We start from the raw sequence: 22114 nt of genomic DNA, 5'->3' as shown, positions 1-22114 counted from the left end.
CTTCAAGGATGTCTCGATCGCCTCCACTCGTGGAGCATCGAAACTGGCTTCCGTTTTTCCCCCAGTAAGACCGTTTGTGTCAATTTTTGGCGACGTACGGAGTTTCTTCCGCCCTCCTTACATCTAGGTCCTGTCAACCTTCCGTTTTCAGACGTCGCTAAATTCTTGGGTCTTATGTTTGACAGAAAACTATGCTGGTCCTCCCACGTTTCCTATCTTTCGGCTCGCTGTCTGCGATCACTTAACACCCTCCGTGTCCTGAATGGTACCTCCTGGGGAGCGGACCGAGTGGTCCTTCTCCGCCTCTATCGCGCCTTAGTGCGCTCGAAATTGGATTATGGAAGCATAGTCTACTCCTCTGCTCGGCCGTCTATTCTTCGGCGTCTCGACTCTATCCACCACCGTGGATTACGTTTAGTGTCTGGAGCTTTTTACACTAGCCCTGTGGAAAGCCTTTATGCTGAGACTGCTGAACCTCCGCTGTCCAATCGGCGAGCAGTCCTCCTGAGTCGTTATGCTAGCCGTCTGTCTTCCATGCCTGCTAATCCAGCCCACGACCTTTTTTTCGACGCCTCCTTTGATGTAGGGTATGCAGGCCGCCCCTCCTCCCTACTACCCCCGGGAGTCCGCTTCCGTCAACTGCTCCATTCTCTTTCCTTCCGCTTTCCTAAAACCTTCCCGACAACTTGGGGTACAGCACCGCCTTGGCTCCGTCCCCGGATCTGCCTGCTCCGTGACCTTTGTCAATTTCCCAAAGATGGTACCCCTCCACTTGTTTATCGTCGGGCATTTGCTGCTCTATGTGCAGAAATGACGGACGCCACATTTATTTACACCGACGGCTCGAAAACATCGTTAGGTGTAGGGAGTGCCTATATTGTTGGCGACACCCCAAATCGCTTTCGGCTTCCCGACCAGTGTTCGGTTTATACTGCGGAGCTTTACGCTGTTCTCCAGGCTGTCCACTACATCCGCCGCCATCAGCGGATACAGTACGTTATCTGCTCAGATTCTCTCAGCTCTCTCCTCAGTCTCCAAGCTCTTTACCCTGTGCACCCTCTGGTCCACCGGCTTCAGGACTGTCTGCGCTTGCTTCACCTGAGGGGCGTCTCGGTGGCGTTCCTCTGGCTCCCGGGACACGCTGGTATCTGTGGGAATGAGGCGGCCGATATAGCGGCCAAGGCCGCAGTCTCTCTTCCTCGACCAGCTATTCAGTCGCTTCCTTTCACCGATCTTCGGAACGATTTATGTCGCCATGTTGCTCAATTATGGCATGCCCATTGGTCGGCACTTCCCTGTAATAAATTGCGGGAAGTGAAAGCCCTTCCTTGCGCTTGGACCTCTTCCTCCCGAACGCGTCGTCGGGAGGAGGTAATTTTAGCTAGACTCCGGATAGGGCATTGTCGTTTTAGCCATCGACATCTTTTAAGCGGCGATCCTCCCCCACTCTGTCCCCACTGCTCTCAGCTGTGGACGGCAAGACACCTTTTAATTGAATGCCCCTATTTTAATCCGTTACGCTCCCGTCTACAGCTATCGCCTGATCTATCGTCGATTTTAGCAGATGACACGCGCTCCGCCGACCGCTTTCTCCAGTTTATTAGTGACAGTGAAATGACGTCAGTCATTTGAAGCTTTTTTGGGGACAATCACCCCCTTTCTGTAGTGGATTTTTAAGCAGTCTTCTATTTTTAGTTTCTCCAATTTTCTGACTTTGTTCCCATTGCTGCTGGTTTTAAATTTCGGTTTTTTACTGTCTTAAGTCACGGGCTGGGCGCTAATGACCATAGAAGTTTTGCGCCCTAACACCACAACAAAAAAAAAAAAAAGACTCAAGACCAAACCTTGCGGCACCCCATTCTTGATTGATGATTTCTCAAACTGGGGAACAGCTTTTTGCATATTATGTGAACTGTTTATTTCAACTTTCTGCACTCTTCCAGTTAGGTATGATTTAAACCATTTAAGCACTGTCCCAATCATACCACAGTACTTGAGCTTATCTAGAAGTATTCCACGATTTACACAATCAAATGCCTTTGATAGATCACAAAAAATGCCAATAGGTGACTTCCGGTTACTCAGAGCAATTCAAATATTTTATTAGTGAAAGTATATATAGCATTTTCCGTTGGAAAACCCTCCTGGAAACCAAACTGACATTTTGTTAAAACTTTATTTTTACAAAGGTGTGAAGCTACTCTACAATACATTACTTTTTCAAGAATTTTGGATAAGGCAGTCAGAAGAGAGATCGGGTGGTAGTTGTTATCAGTCGTATCCCCTTTTTTATGCAGTGGTTTAACAATGGCATACTTCAGTCTATCTGGCAAAATGCCCTGCTTCAGAGAGCTATTACATATGTGGCTAAGAATCCCACTTATTTCTTGGGATCAAGCTTTCATTATCCTGCTGGAAATGCCATCAATTCCATGTGAGCTTTTATTCTTGAGAGAGTTAATTATTTTCCTAATTTCAAAAGGAGAGGTGGGTGGAATTTAAATTCTATCAAATGGTGTGGGTAAGGCCTCTTCCATTAACTGCCATGCTTTTTCTAAACACCATTTAGATCCTATTATCTCTAAAACATTTAAAAAATGCTTATAAACAAGCTGGAAGTCGAAAACATTTTGAATAAAGTTTCCATTCGCTTTGATGGTGATACAGTCATCCTGTACTCTTGGTTGTCCTGTCTCCCTTGTAATAATATTCCAAATTGTTTTGATTTTGTTATCAGAGGTATTAATCTCAGACATGATGCACATGCTTCTGGACTTTTTAATAACGTTCCTTAATGTAGCACAGTAGTTTTCATAATATTTGGCTGTTTCTGTGTCACTACTCTTTCTTGTTGTTAGATACAGTTCCCTTTTGTGGTTACAAGATATTTTTATTTCTTTAGTAAGCCAAGGTTTTTTGCATGGTGTCTTACAATTACATTTAACTACATTCTTGGGGAAACAGTTTTCAAAATCTCTTAAAAGTGTGTCATGAAATAAGTTACATTTTAAATTAGCATCAGGTTCCTTGTACACCTCATCCCAGTCTAACTGCTGAAGATTTTCTCTGAAATTTCTAATTGTTGAGTCATTAATTGAATGCACAACTTTGGAGAGGAGTTTTGAATTACTGAATGGAGCTATGTCATATACTGTAATAGCTGAACATCATGATCAGAAAGCCCATTCTCAACAGGACAAGAATTTGTTTTTAAACCTATCTTGGTCTATATAAGTGTTATCTATCAATGTGCTGCTGTCCTTTACTACTTGGGTAGGAAAATCAAAGACGTCAAATTGAAAGAACCGAGCAAGACTTCCAGGTCATTCTTCCTATTACACACTTTCAGTAAATTAACATTGAAGTCCCCAAAAATAATAATTCGCTTTCCCCCTATATGAGAGATAGCACAACAAGGCATCCAAATTCTCCAGGAATAAAAGGTTTCCTGAAGGGGACCTGTATACTGTTACAATTATAAAAGAGCCCTCCTTCAGTTCAAGTTGACATGCACATGCTTCTATATGTTGCTCTAGACAAAACTTCTTTGTATCTAAGCTTTCTTCACAGTGATAACTTTTGACATGTATGGCAACTCCTCCTCCCACCTTATCCTCTCTACTCATATGTGCAGCTGGTTTATAAACACTGATATTTACCTTTCTGTATCATACTATGCCTGTCCAAGCATCACATTATGTCTATCTATTACATTAAAAGATTAACTGTCATCTAAAGAAACCAGGAGCTCAACTACTTTATTCTTCAATCCCGGAATATTTTGGTGAAAAATGGTAACATTATTTTTTACTTTCGTGAGAATCTACTTCTTTCTTTAATCCACCAATATTTTGCTTAAATATGGTAACATTATTATTTACTTTCCTGTTGTGAGAATTTTGTGAGTTTTGGACCTTTTTAGCACCTGCCTGCCTGAACTTATCATTGGACACTGATATTAGTCTAAATAAGAGGTACATCCATGAGTCCAAGTGTCCCCCCTTATGGATTTCGCTAACAACCCTGCCAGTTTACCCTTCCCTTTCCAATTGAGATGTAGGCCATGCCTTTTGAAATTCCCCCCCCCCCCCCCCCCAGCAATAGCCTAGACAGGAACCAATCCAATGTCTGACAGAGTGGCCGCCCTACGCAACTGATCCAACCGCATATTTACCCTCCTGACACAGTGGTTCAACTGGGGCTGATCATTCCGCACAAAAGCAGGCTCCAGCCCAGCATTGGTATGGATCGTTGCCGAGGCTATTTTCACAAGGTCACACTCAATGCTGTAGCCCTGATCGCTCTCAATACTGTTTACCACTCCACCCACTATCATCACATGATCCTGCTTTGTGAATCCCTTGCACAAGAAACCTATATCCTCTACCATCTAGCTAAGACTTACATTTGGCTTGAAAAGGTTTGTGACCTGGTACCTGTCACCTAATTTTTCCTGTAAAATCTGGCCCACACCTCTTCCATGGCTGCTACTTAGCAACAGAACTTTCTCTTACTTCCTAATTTTTTTGAAACAGTTGGTTTCCTAGTGAGATTCTGTTGCATCTTAACTACATCTACTTCTGCTGGAGCCTCTTCCTTACTTAACTGTGGTAGCAAGGCAAATCTATTGGTTGTGCCAATTGTGATACTGTCAGAAACTGTCCTCTTTCTGTGGCCTCCTGTTCCCAGCTACCACTTCCCACTGCTGTTTGCCCTCCTCCCCCCTTAACCTCTTCATTTCCTCCCTCGCTCTGACCAAATCAGCCTGAAGGGCTCTAATTTTCTCCTCCTGTTCAGCTATAATCCTATCTCTTGAGCAAACCCTGCAAGTGAGTGGAAGAGTCTCGTTTGCTTCCCCAATTCCCACGCCGCTAAAATTTCCCCAATGAAACCACCTGTCACATCAGATGGACAAAACCCCTGAACTAACTTTCCTACTGCAGCTCACACACTTAGTATCCATGGTAGTTTGGAAATTAGTTAAGAGATTTACTAAGCGATGACCATAATATATTAAATACAGAGGCAAAAGGACACTAATATGTAAGTAAACTATTACCAAATGCACTGAAATTTGTGGTATAACGCTAAATATGCACGATCAAAAATTAGGCATAAACAGCCGAATGTAACCAAAACAAACTTCTTGGGATAAGTGGAAGAATACGTAAATAAAAGAAAAACCTTCAATGGCAACCTTGAAGAGCACACTAATGAATATATTTAATTAGTTAATCTATACCAAATGCACTTCAGATTGCGGTATAAGGCTAAGTACGCACACTCGGAGAGGAAGACAAAGCCGCGAAAATAAAAAAAACCTTTAATGGTGAGCTTGAAAGGCACCCTAATGAACGTATTTAATTAGTTAAGTGTTCAATTACAATTAATTACAACCTAAATAACTTACCTTTCACGAGAGCTCTGTCTCCGTACGTGCGGCCTTGTGCAGGGCAACCAACCCAAAGTGAAGATAACTGCTGGAATTAATCATCAAAGTAAATGTTACACTTCATGGAAATTGTTGTGCTATTATGATACGAGCACTGAAGATGGTCACACAGGTGATCAAAATCGATCTGCGAAATAAACGAATTAAATATTCTGATGCTGCCATTTATCCAAAATATAATGACAATAATACGGTCGTGGTACACCCAGTTCCAGTGGAATTACAAATACAAAAATTAACTATGTAGGACCCTATCGTTATAACGTCTGACCAGATTGGCCTGAGATTGTAACTGTCCAGTTAAACCGGTAGCCAGTAGGCAAAACAAAGGAGAAGTGAGTCTATGGACAACAGATACTTGTTTTTGAATATACTGGTCTCTGTTCCAACCGGCAGTCTGTCGGAAATACATAATTCATATGGCACTTCGCGTATTCTTCTTTTTTGGTGAGCTGTCTGTTGTTTCGATCACCTTATTTAATGGATCTAAAATACATAAGACTTTCCGAGGGGCAAAGTGGCACTAAACCCCTGTGCGGGTGCAGCCTGTTGCAGAGGAGACTCCCTGAACCTGCACAAGTGTGTTAATCAAGCAGATTGGTGTTTCGCTGTTAGGATTAGACGGATATATCTCCTCTACTGTTTCTTTTCCTACAGCTTTTGTTAGTTTCCGTATGACAGGCGTCGTAACCAGTGTTCGGGATCGCTCAGTAATGTGGTTAGCACTGGGATAATTCGTGCTTTCGTTTGTTTCAGAATTCAGGCATGAATATTACTGTACCTGGAACTTTTCCTATTTCGTCGTGAGTAGTTCTCCTCTGGCAGACGCTGTGGTTATGAAAATATTGGCGTATTAATTGTCTCCCGCTGAGTTGCATGTGAAGTTGGGTATCGTCTTGATCGTCGTCTTGAAGGAGTTCGCCAAGCAGGTATTCTCTTGCTTCCATCAAAGGGTCACTCAATCATCTTCAGTTTTCATTAAGTGTAGAGTGACTGGAGTTAGGATTCTCTCCGTCACTGTGTTCTACGTCTTAGTGCACACATCGGTCTTAAGTGATACTCAGTATCTTCCCCATTGTCCCTGTTCCTACTTATCTAGCAGTTGTCGGTACTGGGACTTCAGACGTCTTTATTGGTCCAGTCGGGCTGCTTCAGTGGTCGCAGTAGGAGACCTCTGGTAGACACTTCCAGCTCGCCTTGTAGGCAATGTAATGTCTACCAGCTCAGATGATCGTTACATATTCTGATGGCAGTTTTGGGGATATATTCGGGTTGCGTATTTTGTATTATTTCTCGTCATTCTTGAGAATGAAATGGCTTTTATTTTGTGGACATAGGCTACTATTTGTGAAACTTAACTTTAAGAAAGAAAATGAAATCTTTTGATCGCAATAAGGTTTCGATCGGTATTTTGTTGCTATCGTCTTTCGTTAATATAATTGGACTCAGCAGCAGCGACCACAATATAGAATAGACTGTCCACTGCTGAACTTCTCACAGCGCTTCTGTTTGGCTGGAGCTAGCCGATGCAGTCACCAACACCCTTTTGAAATAGAAATAGAATGTCTAATAAAAACATTTTCAGTTGTCCAAATTTCCAGTTGTCACTTTATTTGAGCAACCATTTTCCGTGCTTCATTACGCCATTTTCATGTCCTCTGATAGACGTGTGGAAAGTTTCCACCTCTAGTCCAGCTAAAATAATGGCCAGCGGTCAGTGAAGAGTATCCATAGATTTTTCACGCAGCGATCACTTCGATCATCGCTTGCCTACCAAAGTGAGCTGCTGTTGATCTCATCAACTATAAAGCTTATTGCACTGATCTGTAGCATTTTTAATGCCATTATGGTTAGACCGTTCAAATGTAGCCTTGGGAGGTGGAAATCAGGGCTCGAATTCATTTCATCTATGAACGCATGCAAGGTCCCTACACACGTAATATGTCCCCCCAGGGGTCCACAACTCTTTTGTGGATACGTGCGTAGCGAGCACGGGACCCCGAGCTAATGTGGCCTTCCTTCCTTTCCGGGCTGCATACCTTCCCTTTCCGCATCCTTCCCCATCCCTATCTTCGCCACTCCTCCCCTCACCTCTGGCTCTTTCCTTCCCTTTCTCCCCATCGGGGAGTATGGTTTGTGCCTACGTCCGGAGACGGACGCTCGTAAATGGACTGCATTGTTCGCCTTCCTTGCTTTTATGTCTTCTTCCTTCCTTTGTCCTTCTCTTTTCCTTACCTCTTCTTTCCCTTTTCTCCGCTGCGGCGTTTGAGACCTCTCTTCTTTCTTTCCCTTTCTCTTTCTTCCTCCCTGTGCGTGTCTGAAGGCCGACCCACGCCCTTTGTGCGTAGCCGGTGACGGGGTAACGCGTAATTCCCCGCCCCGGGTAGACAGGTAGGACACGTACGTAGCCCCTGGTAAAGGCCAGGCCCAGGGAGGGGTGATTACCCGAGCTGATACTTCCGAAAGTGCCGATTGGTCCCTCCGTCCGGTTGTCGGGAGGTGAGACCTGAGGTGTGAACAATCACCTAAGGCGGGAGTGCCCTCAGAGAGGGCCCCCACAAGGGAGGAGCGCGCCATCGGAGACGCCGGTAATCATGGGGGATTCTTCCGCAATGGTTTCCTCACCTTCCACTATGTCTGCTCACAAACGTAAGTATACTGAGTCTCAGCCACAGACGATTCTTCCATCGTTGCCACAGTTCCTTGTTGTTTCTCGGACTGACGAAGGTCACGACTTCTCCACGGTCAACCCTTTCATTATTCAGGAAGGTGTCGACGCAATTGCAGGTCCTGTAAAGTCTTGTTCCAGATTACGGAATGGCACCCTGTTGTTAGAAACACACAGTGCCCTCCAGGCACAAAAATTGCTGCGTACTTCTCTGCTCCACACCTTCCCTGTCCGGGTGGAACCGCACCGTACCTTAAATTCCTCGCGTGGAGTCGTTTATACACGCTCCCTCGATGGATTGTCTGACAAACAAATTCAGCACTATCTTTCTGACCAGGGCGTAACGGCAGTTCATAGAGTAATGAAACGCGTTGACGCGAACATCATTCCAACCCACACTGTCTTCTTGACATTTGACAAAGTTCAACTCCCATCGAAAATCAAAGCAGGCTACGAGATAATTTCCGTTCGCCCTTACGTCCCCAACCCTACGCGTCGCTATCGATGTCAGCGGTTCAATCACACCAGCCAGTCCTGTTCCAATCCGGCCAAATGTCACGTGTGGCACGGATGCCCATGAGGGTGCTTGTCCACCTCTATCCCCTCGCTGCTTCAACTGTATGGGTGACCACCCTGCTTCCTCTCGAGATTGCCCCGTTTTTAAGGACGAAAAGGTCATCCAGGAAATCAGAGTGAAGGAAAAGGTGTCAACCTTTGCTGCTCGAAAATTATTCGCCAGTCGCAAGCCCACCGTGCTTCAGACAGGAAAAAACAGCACTGTCCTTGCTTCTCCTCGGCAAACAAAGGAGGCGGCCACGCAGACTTGCGACCTCACCTTTAGTGCCACGGTCGTCACATCGGCCAGCGCAAAGATCGCTCGTTCAACCTCACCACTTTCGCCTGCCCACTCTATGGCTCACCCTTCGTCGGGTTCTGCTAAATCTCGAGCCCAAAAGTCAGACGCAAAGTCTTCGAAAAAAGAGCATACTCGTGAAGAGCTTTACGTACCGCAACTTCACAACCATCGGTTCCTCCTTCATCTAAACATCATTCTTCCAAGAAGGCTACAAAGAAACCCAGTTTCTCTCCTTCTCCGCCAAGGCGTGACCCTTCTACGGCACCACCTGGCGGAAATCGCCCTCGGCCGTCTTCTGTGTCGCCGAGGCGCACTGCTGGTGGCCGGTCAACCGGCCGATCGCTGGTGGCAGGGGCTGCTCCTGACCAACCTATGGATCAGGATCTTCTGCCTTCGGCTGAATGCCATTCCATGCTGTCGGTCGCTAGCTCCGAGCAGTCTTTGAGTTGACAGCAACTTTGGTCACATTCCTCCATTTTCTGTTCACCCCATGTCCATTATCCACTGGAATATCCGCGGCATTCGAGCCAATAGGAATGAATTGTCGATCCTCTTACGATCCTACTCGCCAGTCATCTTCTGTCTTCCGGAAACAATGCTGCGTCCCCATGACCACTTCGTTCTCCCTCATTTTCAGTCCGTCCGATATGACCTCCCCTCTGTTGAAGGCTCTCCAGCCCATGGAGGACTCATGATTCTTCTCCATGATACTCTCCATTATCACCCAATCCCCTTAAACAGTTCCTTCCAAGCTGTCGCCGTCCGTCTTTCCCTTTCTGGATACACGTTCTCTCTTTATACTGTATACATTCCATCATCCACACCAATGGCACGAGCTGATCTCCTTCATCTTCTTGGTCAGCTTCCACCCCCTATTTGCTGGTTGGGGACTTCAATGCCCACCACCCGCTTTGGGGATCTCCACATCCTTGTCCACGTGGCTCTCTATTGCTAGACGTCTTCCACCAAGCGGATCTAGTTTGCCTCAACACTGGGGTCCCCACATTTTTGTCTGCCTCCACGACAAATTTATCTCATTTGGATCTTGCGGTCGGTACTGTTCCGCTAGCTCGGCACTTCGAATGGTTCGCCCTTGATGATACACACTCGAGTGACCACTTTCCATGTGTTCTTAGACTGCAGCCTCCACTGCCATATCTGCGCTCGCGACGCTGGAAATTTGCCCAAGCCGATTGGACACTTTTTTCGTCTCTCGCGACATTCGATGACCGTCGCTTTCCCAGCGTCGACGATGAGGTCACACACATTACCGACGTTATCCTTACAGCTGCGGAACGTTCAATACCACGCACCTCCGAATTGCCCCGGCGCCCCCCAGTTCCTTGGTGGAACGAGGCATGCCGTGACGCACTACGTGAGCGGCGACGTGCTCTTCGCATTTTCCGTCACCATCCTACTTTGGCCAACTGTATCCGCTATAAGCAGCTCCGTGCGCGATGCCGTCGCGTCTTCCGCGATAGCAAGAAGGCAAGCTGGAAATTCTTTATTAGCTCATTTAACACCTTCACTCCCTCCTCGGAAGTTTGGAGTCGGCTTCGACGGTTCTCAGGCGCGCCTAGTTTCTCCCCGGTCTCTGTTCTTACTGTCGCGCATGATACCTTAGTGGACCCCGTCGAAATTTCTCACTCGTTGGGTCAGCACTTTGCTGAGATTTCGAGCTCTTCAAATTACCCGCCAGCGTTTCTCCCGAAGGAACGTGCAGCGGAAGTGCGACCTCTTGCTTTCTCCTCTCAAAATCACGAAAGCTACAATACTGTTTTCTCCATGCGGGAACTCCAACATGCCCTCTCTTCTTCTCGCTCCTCCGCCCCAGGACCGGATGGTATCCATGTCCAAATGTTGCTGCATTTATCAACCCATAGTCTGCGTTACCTCCTTCGCCTTTATAATCGAAATTGGACCGACAGTACCTTTCCCAGACGGTGGCGGGAAGCTATTGTCGTTCCCGTTCCGAAACCTGCAAAGGACAAACATCTCCCCTCTACTCGTGAGAGAAATGGGGCGATAACTAGTGTCTGTAAGGTTTTGGAGCGTATGGTGTATTAGCGTTTAGCTTGGTGGCTGGAATCCCGCAGTCTTTTAACACCAGCCCAATGCGGATTTCGGAAGCATCGTTCTGCCGTTGACCATCTTGTTGCTCTCTCCACTTATATCATGAACAATTTTCTCCGGAAACGCCAAACGGTAGCAATATTTTTTGATCTGGAGAGAGCATACGATACCTGTTGGAGGACAGGCATCCTCCGCACACTGTTCTCTTGGGGCTTTCGAGGCCGGCTGCCCCTTTTTCTTCGCGAATTTATGGCAGAGCGCACTTTTAGGGTGCGGGTGAACACTACTCTCTCCCGTACTTTCTCCCAAGAAAACGTGGTACCCCACGGATCCGTGCTGAGTGTTGTACTGTTTGCCATCGCCATAAATCCAATTATGGATTGTCTCACTCCTGATGTCTCGGGCTCCCTCTTTGTGAACGATTTTGCGATCTAGTACAGCTCTCAACGGACCAGCCTTCTTGAACGACGTCTTCAAGGATGTCTCGATCGCCTACACTCGTGGAGCATCGAAACTGGCTTCCGTTTCTCACCCAGTAACACCGTTTGTGTCAATTTTTGGCGCCGTAAAGAGTTTCTTCCGCCCTCCTTACATCTAGGTCCTGTCAACCTTCCGTTTTCAGACGTCGCTAAATTCTTAGGTCTTATGTTTGACAGAAAACTATGCTGGTCCTCCCACTTTTCCTATCTTTCGGCTCGCTGTCTGCGATCGCTTAACACCCTCCGTGTCCTGAATGGTACCTCCTGGGGAGCGGACCGAGTGGTCCTTCTCCGCCTCTATCGCGCCTTAGTGCGCTCGAAATTGGAAGCATAGTCTACTCCTCTGCTCGGCCGTCTATTCTTCGGCGTCTCGACTCTATCCACCACCGTGGATTACGTTTAGTGTCTGGAGCTTTTTACACTAGCCCTGTGGAAAGCCTTTATGCTGAGACCCGAGTCGTTATGCTAGCCATGTGTCTTCCATGCCTGCTAATCCAGCCCATGACCTTTTTTTCGACGCCTCCTTTGATGTAGGGTATGCAGGCCGCTCCTCCTCCCTACTACCCCCGGGAGTCCGCTTCCGTCAACTGCTCCATTCTCTTTCCTTCCGCTTTCCTAAAACCTTCTTGACAACTTGGGGTACAGCACCGCCTTGGCTCCGTCCCCGGATCTGCCTCCTCAGTGACCTTTGTCAATTTCCCAAGGATGGTACCCCTACACTTATCATCGGGCATTTGCTGCTCTATGTGCACAAATGACGGACGCCACATTTATTTACACCGACGGCTCGAAAACATCGTTAGGTGTAGGGAGTGCCTATATTGTTGGCGACACCCCAAATCGCTTTCGGCTTCCCGACCAGTGTTCGGTTTATACTGCGGAGCTTACGCTGTTCTCCAGGCTGTCCACTACATCCGCCGCCATCAGCGGATACAGTACGTTATCTGCTCAGATTCTCTCAGCTCTCTCCTCAGTCTCCAAGCTCTTTACCCTGTGCACCCTCTGGTCCACCGGATTCAGGACTGTCTGCGCTTGCTCCACCTGGGGGGCGTCTCGGTGGCGTTCCTCTGGCTCCCGGGACACGCTGGTATCTGTGGGAATGAGGCGGCCGATATAGCGGCCAAGGCTGCAGTCTCTCTTCCTCTGCCAGTTATTCAGTCGCTTCCCTTCACCGATCTACGGAGCGGTTTATGTCGCAAAGTTGCTCATTTATGGCATGCGCATTGGTCAACACTTCCCCGTAATAAATTGCGGGAATTGAAATCCCTTCCTTGCGCTTGGACCTCTTCCTCCCGAACGCGTCGTCGGGAGGAGGTGATTTTAGCTAGACTCCGGATAGGGCACTGTCGTTTTAGCCATCGACATCTTTTAAGCGGCGATCCTCCCCCACTCTGTCCCCACTGCTCTCAGCTGTGGACGGTTAGACACCTTTTAATTGAGTGCCCCTATTTTAATCCGTTACGCTCCCGTCTACAGCTCTCGCCTGATCTATCGTCGATTTTAGCAGATGACACGCGCTCAGCCGACCGCGTTCTCCAGTTTATTAGTGACAGTGAAATGACGTCTGTCATTTGAAACTTTTTTGGGGACAACCACCCCCTTTCTGTAGTAGACTTTTAAGCATTCCTTTTTATTTTTAGTTTCTCCAGTTTTCTGACTTTGTTCCCATTGCTGCTGGTTTTCAATTTCGGTTTTTTACTGTCTTAAGTCACGGGCTGGGCGCTAATGACCATAGAAGTTTTGTGCCCTAAAACCACAAACAAAAAAAAAACACGTAATGTGTTCGCAGCAGCCCAGTTGCTGGGCTTTGTTTCCGCCTCAATGTCAGTGGCTGGCCGCAAAGAAAGGCACGCTGTCGTCACTTACCAGCTGCCAGAAGTCGTTGTTAGCATCCCTCCCCCATTCATTCGGCGATTATACATGTGTTCCTGTCTGTAAAGTGTCGGTGGGCAATCCAGTTAGTTTTGCTGTTCATCTTTTGGAGACATTGTGTCCCCTGCTTGCTGCAGGGACGTGTTACGCTGGAATTCCTTGGAGCAAGTCACGTTACCTGTTCCGTAGTAGTAGAAGATAGTGTTATTTTGGTGTTGGAAAACGGTCGCATTCTATAGGGAACCAGCAGAGAAGTGGCTCAATATCACTCAGATCCACATACCAGTTTCAGAGACTTCTAAGGCCAGTGTAGGTTGCCCTGAGGTGGAAGCCATGGAGTGAGCGCCACGCTCGTACTTCATGCCAACCAGCTGTGCACAATTAGCATCGACTGTGTATGGTCGTCCCAGTCGGCATCGTTGACTCCACCCATTCTGGGACCCTCCGAAAGATGTGAGCCAAATGCTCTGGGCTCATAAAGTACCTGTGGCGACGTTGGGGCTGGTGTGCGGAAGTGCATGTCTCTGGGAGTCCTAGAGGGTCCGGTGTCGGCAGCTACGAAGCAATTCCACCATAGTGGTCTTGTAGGAGGCCAGATTGGATGAGGCCCTCGGCGTCTGACGCAGAATTCTAAGCATCTGCGTCTTAACGCTAACGACGAACTCCTCAGTTTCACCATCAGACGCTGAGAGGAATGGCGCTGTTAGACGCATCATGCCGTTCTGTGAGCAGAAATCTTGAAACATATTACATGAAAATAGGGAATGCTATACAAAGGGATTGTTTCTGTGGTCGGTTCAGCTGAAAATACTTCCAGCCCGCCGCTTAAGGAAATTAGGAAACACAAAAATTTGAGATGATGATGATGATGATGATGATGATGATGATGATGATGATGATGATGATGATGATGATGATGATCATCCTTCCTTTGAGGAAGGGGCCATGTGGGTGCTGTGGCAATCGCCAGCTGTGCAAGTGGGGGTGCTAACTGCGCTGTCACGCAGATGTCCCGGGACCTCTCCTTTTGATGCCATGTATGCCGCCACTCCGGTAAACAGGCTGAATAGCGAGTTCCTCCATGTACGTCATCTCGCAGTGGCCAGCGTGGAGGGGGTTACACAGTGACGCATTGCCAATGAGTTGTCACCCTGCAGCGAACGTCCGGTGTCGCCATCATTAATCCCTGTAAAATCTGGATTTTGTTTTTAGAAAACAATGTGCACCGTGTTTTATAAGGAAACAGGATGGCAGGTGATGTGACCAACCTTGGCGAACGTATTTCAGTGTGAGAGAGATAGGGAATTGGGAAGTGGAACTTGCTCGTTTTTCTGCTTCTACCTTAGTTTATTTAAAAACAGTTCCCATTCGCTATTGGTTACAGCAGTAAGTAGAAATTACGGGACGAGGATTTACACTATTATAAAAAAAGAAGACGCCCTCTTCCTCTGACTAACATACCTCAGGGAAAGCTATACGCAGGACGATAGATTTTACAGAAGATAACGAAGACATGAAGAGCATTAGAACTTCATCCCATCTGTTTATGACCAGCACCTTGTCTTCTTCCTCCTGAGCAGCATTGATCATTTGGTTTTTCAAATGAGCATAAATCTCTATTTCTTCTAAGATATTCGTAAGTAAGCCTTCATTTGCATAATGAAGAACTTGTAGATTCTGCTCTACTGTCTCCTCAGCATGGTTATTAAATGTTATGTGATGGCTGAATACTGATTTTGTTCGTGAGGTGCCGGACGTATGTACTTTATACCTTACTGCAAAATTTCGACCTGTTTGTGAGAAAATATACATCGGCCAGGCTCTACATTGGATGTTACATACTCCTGATGTGGTAATTTTTCATTATCTTTACTTATGGTATGTCTTGATTTTTGTCAAGTATTGTCAGTTGTGAATGCTATTGTTGTTCCAGAATTTTTGAATAAATTAGTAATTCTGTCTGATATGTTTCCCATATGTCATCTTATATTTTTGATTACCTATTAGTGCAGTACTTTGTGATTGTTGCACTTTATTAAAAATATCTACCTGTCGTGTGACGAAAGAGTTGGTTTTCGCAATTTGTTTGAAGATGTTCATTTCCTTTTTGATCTCATAAAATTACTGCTGAAAGTTAATTATTCGGTGTATTATAGACTTAAAAAAAAGCATTTTTTATCAGGATCACATGATGTGGCATTAATAATATCAGTGGTTGTAGGTTTTCTATATATGGTGAAGCAATGTTTCTCGTTATTAGTTATAGTGAGATCTAGATAGTTAATAGATTTGTGATTTTAATGCTCAACTGTAAACTTCGGATGCATAGAGTTTAACTTCACAGCAAGCTTCCCATCTTTTGAACGATTATAATGCACTAATGTATCATCTACATATCGCTTGCAATACATCATTTTGTATGCGATATCAGGTTTATTTTTCAGGAATTGCAGACATTTTCGTGAACCACATTGAGACGCAACTGTCCCAGCCAAAGAATTGCCCATTGCTAAGCAGTCTTTCTGACAGTAGATTTTAGTATTAAAAGAGAAATAATTGTAGTCTAAAGTGCACTCAAGCAGTTCTTTAAATTCGATTATTTCATCATTAGTCATACTTGTACTAAGTTACACCCATTAATGAGACGATTAACATAATTAGGGAAATTTGTGGTCATTAGGCACTTTCCATTTTATTTTAAGATTGGTCTCTAGTATTTTCTAAAATTAACTCACAGGCCTGAAGATTGTTATATAAATATAACCGAATCCGGTCACCTATGTTATTGAGACATAAGTGTTGTGATCAAGACTGAACTTTAGTTAAAATGTAAAGGACAAAAAACTTAGAAACAGCGAAGTGTAGAACTTTTTTTTTTCTTGCTGTGTCGGTGATATGCAGATACTGACTCGACAACTGGCATAAATTTAAGTAACTGAGGCGTCACTTAGGACAATTAAGATAGCAATTTTCATAACTGGTCCAGTTAATAATAGGAATGCACATTTAGATGATGTCACTGCTTTTGGTTCAACACATGGTTTGAAATGGGCTACAATACTTCCGTTTGTAGTACTAAGACATCCCGTAGTATAAATAAAACTTGTCAAGGTTTTAATTGTGTGTGACTGAAGATGATCGACCCTGAGGTTAATCTAGCCGTTAGTTACATGACAAAAAAAATGGTTCAAATGGCTCGGAGCACTATGCGACTTAACTTCTGTGGTCATCACTCGCCTAGAACTAAGAACTACTTAAACCTGACTAACCTAAAGACATCACACACATCCATGTCAGAGGCAGGATTCGAACCTGCGACCGTAGCGGTCACGCGGTTCCAGACTGAAGCGCCTAGAACCGCACGGCCACAAGGCCGGGAGTTACATGACAATGAGGATGAAAGACTTTCTTATTTTTTGTTCCATTATATCATCCAGGCGTCCTGAACCAGGGGTCAATTTCTATTTCTTATTCCCACTAAACAAATACTGAAGGTTGCCTTTGGTAATAAACAGGAACCAAAACATTAGGAGCCTTTGCCATTTGACTACCTGTAAAGGAAGAATCAGACAGATTGACAAATATCACGACTTGCTAGGGCGTCGGTAGCTGAGGGACAAAAGAACATACCATCTCACAAGGCTTAATGTATTAAAATAATCATTAAATTTTAATACCTATAATGTTATTTTATTATTAAATTAAATTATAAATTATTTATTATATATAATATATATTCAAATTAGCAACAGGTATGCAGATGCACTCAAATCAGTGTCCTAGGTTCCAGTCACTGTACAGGGTGTAACAAGTCAACACTGCCAAATAGATGTATTAAGGCAACTGTGGTACTGCTGTTAGTAACATGTGATATTGTAAGTCACTGGCAAAACCATTGCTACACCTACTACTACTACTACTACTACTACTACTACTACTAATTATTATTATTATTATTATTATTATTATTATTATTACTATTATTATTATTAGTTTAGCCCATGTAGAACACCAACGATAGATTTACTACCTCTGCTCCTGATACTACCACTTCCACCACCACCACCACTAGTACTAGCAAAACTGCTGCTACCACTTACATTACTGGTATAATGCAGCAGCGTAAATTACGTCAAACTCCTACTGATGCTCCTATAGCTACTGCTGCCACTACTGGTACAATATAATGTTGTAAATCACTGTTGAAATTGCTGCTTCTGCTACTACTACTGGTACTGGTACAATGCAGTATTGTAAATCACTGGTAAAATTGCTGCTTCTGCTCCTACTACTGGTACTGGTACAATACAATTTTGTAAAATTTGAAATTCACCAGTAGTAGCATAATTGAAAGCAGTAACACCAGAAGCAATTTCACATGCGATTTTTCATCATCGCCTGATTTGCCGCCCTATTGTGGTCTCATATGGTGAATTACAGTCTTCTTGTGTTCTCAATATTTTCACATGTGGCAGACGTCGAGTACATTATTTAATTGAGATGCACAGGCAATTTGCCGCAGAATATTAGACACCCTTGTTGATTCTCACAGGAATGTACATTGAAGAGTCAAAGAAACTGGTAAACATGTCTAATATCGCGTATGGCCCCTGCAATCACGCAGAAGTGACGTGACATGGGGCTCAGACTGTCTTACGTATATTTGGTAGAACCTTAAAGCATGAATCCTGCAGGGCTGTCCGTAAAGTCGTAAGAGTACGAGAGGGTGGAGGTCTCTTCTGAACAGCACATGGCAAGCCATCCCAGATATGCTGTATAATGTTTATGTCTGGAGAGTTTGATGAAGTGGTTTGATGGAGTGGTTTGATGTGATGGAGTGGTTTGATGTGATGGAGTGGTTTGATGTGATGGAGTGGTTTGATGTGATGGAGTGGTTTGATGTGATGGAGTGGTTTGATGTGATGGAGTGGTTTGATGTGATGGAGTGGTTTGATGTGATGGAGTGGTTTGATGTGATGGAGTGGTTTGATGTGATGGAGTGGTTTGATGTGATGGAGTGGTTTGTAGTGATGGAGTGGTTTGTAGTGATGGAGTGGTTTGTAGTGATGGAGTGGTTTGTAGTGATGGAGTGGTTTGTAGTGATGGAGTGGTTTGTAGTGATGGAGTGGTTTGTAGTGATGGAGTGGTTTGTAGTGATGGAGTGGTTTGTAGTGATGGAGTGGTTTGTAGTGATGGAGTGGTTTGTAGTGATGGAGTGGTTTGTAGTGATGGAGTGGTTTGTAGTGATGGAGTGGTTTGTAGTGATGGAGTGGTTTGTAGTGATGGAGTGGTTTGTAGTGATGGAGTGGTTTGTAGTGATGGAGTGGTTTGTAGTGGTGGAGTGGTTTGTAGTGGTGGAGTGGTTTGTAGTGGTGGAGTGGTTTGTAGTGGTGGAGTGGTTTGTAGTGGTGGAGTGGTTTGTAGTGGTGGAGTGGTTTGTAGTGGTGGAGTGGTTTGTAGTGGTGGAGTGGTTTGTAGTGGTGGAGTGGTTTGTAGTGGTGGAGTGGTTTGTAGTGGTGGAGTGGTTTGTAGTGGTGGAGTGGTTTGTAGTGGTGGAGTGGTTTGTAGTGGTGGAGTGGTTTGTAGTGGTGGAGTGGTTTGTAGTGGTGGAGTGGTTTGTAGTGGTGGAGTGGTTTGTAGTGGTGGAGTGGTTTGTAGTGGTGGAGTGGTTTGTAGTGGTGGAGTGGTTTGTAGTGGTGGAGTGGTTTGTAGTGGTGGAGTGGTTTGTAGTGGTGGAGTGGTTTGTAGTGGTGGAGTGGTTTGTAGTGGTGGAGTGGTTTGTAGTGGTGGAGTGGTTTGTAGTGGTGGAGTGGTTTGTAGTGGTGGAGTGGTTTGTAGTGGTGGAGTGGTTTGTAGTGGTGGAGTGGTTTGTAGTGGTGGAGTGGTTTGTAGTGGTGGAGTGGTTTGTAGTGGTGGAGTGGTTTGTAGTGGTGGAGTGGTTTGTAGTGGTGGAGTGGTTTGTAGTGGTGGAGTGGTTTGTAGTGGTGGAGTGGTTTGTAGTGGTGGAGTGGTTTGTAGTGGTGGAGTGGTTTGTAGTGGTGGAGTGGTTTGTAGTGGTGGAGTGGTTTGTAGTGGTGGAGTGGTTTGTAGTGGTGGAGTGGTTTGTAGTGGTGGAGTGGTTTGTAGTGGTGGAGTGGTTTGTAGTGGTGGAGTGGTTTGTAGTGGTGGAGTGGTTTGTAGTGGTGGAGTGGTTTGTAGTGGTGGAGTGGTTTGTAGTGGTGGAGTGGTTTGTAGTGGTGGAGTGGTTTGTAGTGGTGGAGTGGTTTGTAGTGGTGGAGTGGTTTGTAGTGGTGGAGTGGTTTGTAGTGGTGGAGTGGTTTGTAGTGGTGGAGTGGTTTGTAGTGGTGGAGTGGTTTGTAGTGGTGGAGTGGTTTGTAGTGGTGGAGTGGTTTGTAGTGGTGGAGTGGTTTGTAGTGGTGGAGTGGTTTGTAGTGGTGGAGTGGTTTGTAGTGGTGGAGTGGTTTGTAGTGGTGGAGTGGTTTGTAGTGGTGGAGTGGTTTGTAGTGGTGGAGTGGTTTGTAGTGGTGGAGTGGTTTGTAGTGGTGGAGTGGTTTGTAGTGGTGGAGTGGTTTGTAGTGGTGGAGTGGTTTGTAGTGGTGGAGTGGTTTGTAGTGGTGGAGTGGTTTGTAGTGGTGGAGTGGTTTGTAGTGGTGGAGTGGTTTGTAGTGGTGGAGTGGTTTGTAGTGGTGGAGTGGTTTGTAGTGGTGGAGTGGTTTGTAGTGGTGGAGTGGTTTGTAGTGGTGGAGTGGTTTGTAGTGGTGGAGTGGTTTGTAGTGGTGGAGTGGTTTGTAGTGGTGGAGTGGTTTGTAGTGGTGGAGTGGTTTGTAGTGGTGGAGTGGTTTGTAGTGGTGGAGTGGTTTGTAGTGGTGGAGTGGTTTGTAGTGGTGGAGTGGTTTGTAGTGGTGGAGTGGTTTGTAGTGGTGGAGTGGTTTGTAGTGGTGGAGTGGTTTGTAGTGGTGGAGTGGTTTGTAGTGGTGGAGTGGTTTGTAGTGGTGGAGTGGTTTGTAGTGGTGGAGTGGTTTGTAGTGGTGGAGTGGTTTGTAGTGGTGGAGTGGTTTGTAGTGGTGGAGTGGTTTGTAGTGGTGGAGTGGTTTGTAGTGGTGGAGTGGTTTGTAGTGGTGGAGTGGTTTGTAGTGGTGGAGTGGTTTGTAGTGGTGGAGTGGTTTGTAGTGGTGGAGTGGTTTGTAGTGGTGGAGTGGTTTGTAGTGGTGGAGGGGTTTGTAGTGGTGGAGGGGTTTGTAGTGGTGGAGGGGTTTGTAGTGGTGGAGGGGTTTGTAGTGGTGGAGGGGTTTGTAGTGGTGGAGGGGTTTGTAGTGGTGGAGGGGTTTGTAGTGGTGGAGGGGTTTGTAGTGGTGGAGGGGTTTGTAGTGGTGGAGGGGTTTGTAGTGGTGGAGGGGTTTGTAGTGGTGGAGGGGTTTGTAGTGGTGGAGGGGTTTGTAGTGGTGGAGGGGTTTGTAGTGGTGGAGGGGTTTGTAGTGGTGGAGGGGTTTGTAGTGGTGGAGGGGTTTGTAGTGGTGGAGGGGTTTGTAGTGGTGGAGGGGTTTGTAGTGGTGGAGGGGTTTGTAGTGGTGGAGGGGTTTGTAGTGGTGGAGGGGTTTGTAGTGGTGGAGGGGTTTGTAGTGGTGGAGGGGTTTGTAGTGGTGGAGGGGTTTGTAGTGGTGGAGGGGTTTGTAGTGGTGGAGGGGTTTGTAGTGGTGGAGGGGTTTGTAGTGGTGGAGGGGTTTGTAGTGGTGGAGGGGTTTGTAGTGGTGGAGGGGTTTGTAGTGGTGGAGGGGTTTGTAGTGGTGGAGGGGTTTGTAGTGGTGGAGGGGTTTGTAGTGGTGGAGGGGTTTGTAGTGGTGGAGGGGTTTGTAGTGGTGGAGGGGTTTGTAGTGGTGGAGGGGTTTGTAGTGGTGGAGGGGTTTGTAGTGGTGGAGGGGTTTGTAGTGGTGGAGGGGTTTGTAGTGGTGGAGGGGTTTGTAGTGGTGGAGGGGTTTGTAGTGGTGGAGGGGTTTGTAGTGGTGGAGGGGTTTGTAGTGGTGGAGGGGTTTGTAGTGGTGGAGGGGTTTGTAGTGGTGGAGGGGTTTGTAGTGGTGGAGGGGTTTGTAGTGGTGGAGGGGTTTGTAGTGGTGGAGGGGTTTGTAGTGGTGGAGGGGTTTGTAGTGGTGGAGGGGTTTGTAGTGGTGGAGGGGTTTGTAGTGGTGGAGGGGTTTGTAGTGGTGGAGGGGTTTGTAGTGGTGGAGGGGTTTGTAGTGGTGGAGGGGTTTGTAGTGGTGGAGGGGTTTGTAGTGGTGGAGGGGTTTGTAGTGGTGGAGGGGTTTGTAGTGGTGGAGGGGTTTGTAGTGGTGGAGGGGTTTGTAGTGGTGGAGGGGTTTGTAGTGGTGGAGGGGTTTGTAGTGGTGGAGGGGTTTGTAGTGGTGGAGGGGTTTGTAGTGGTGGAGGGGTTTGTAGTGGTGGAGGGGTTTGACTGGGAAGAGCCACTCTGGCAATTCTAGCAGGACAGTGCAACACCCAGAACTGCTACAAAGTCTGTCGGAATGCACAAGGGACATGTGTAATGCAGGTGATCAGACAGGATGATTATGTACGTGTCACCTGTCAGTGCCGTATGTAGACGATGAGGGGTGCCATATCACTCAAACTGCACACTCCCCACACGATTACAGAACCAACAGGTTGAACAGTCCCCTGATGTTACGCGGAGTCCATGGCTTCATGAGGTTGTCTCCATACAC

The sequence above is a fragment of the Schistocerca cancellata genome, chromosome 5 (assembly GCF_023864275.1).
Source record: "Schistocerca cancellata isolate TAMUIC-IGC-003103 chromosome 5, iqSchCanc2.1, whole genome shotgun sequence".
NCBI lineage: Eukaryota > Metazoa > Arthropoda > Insecta > Orthoptera > Acrididae > Schistocerca > Schistocerca cancellata.
This window is presented reverse-complemented; position numbering follows the sequence as displayed.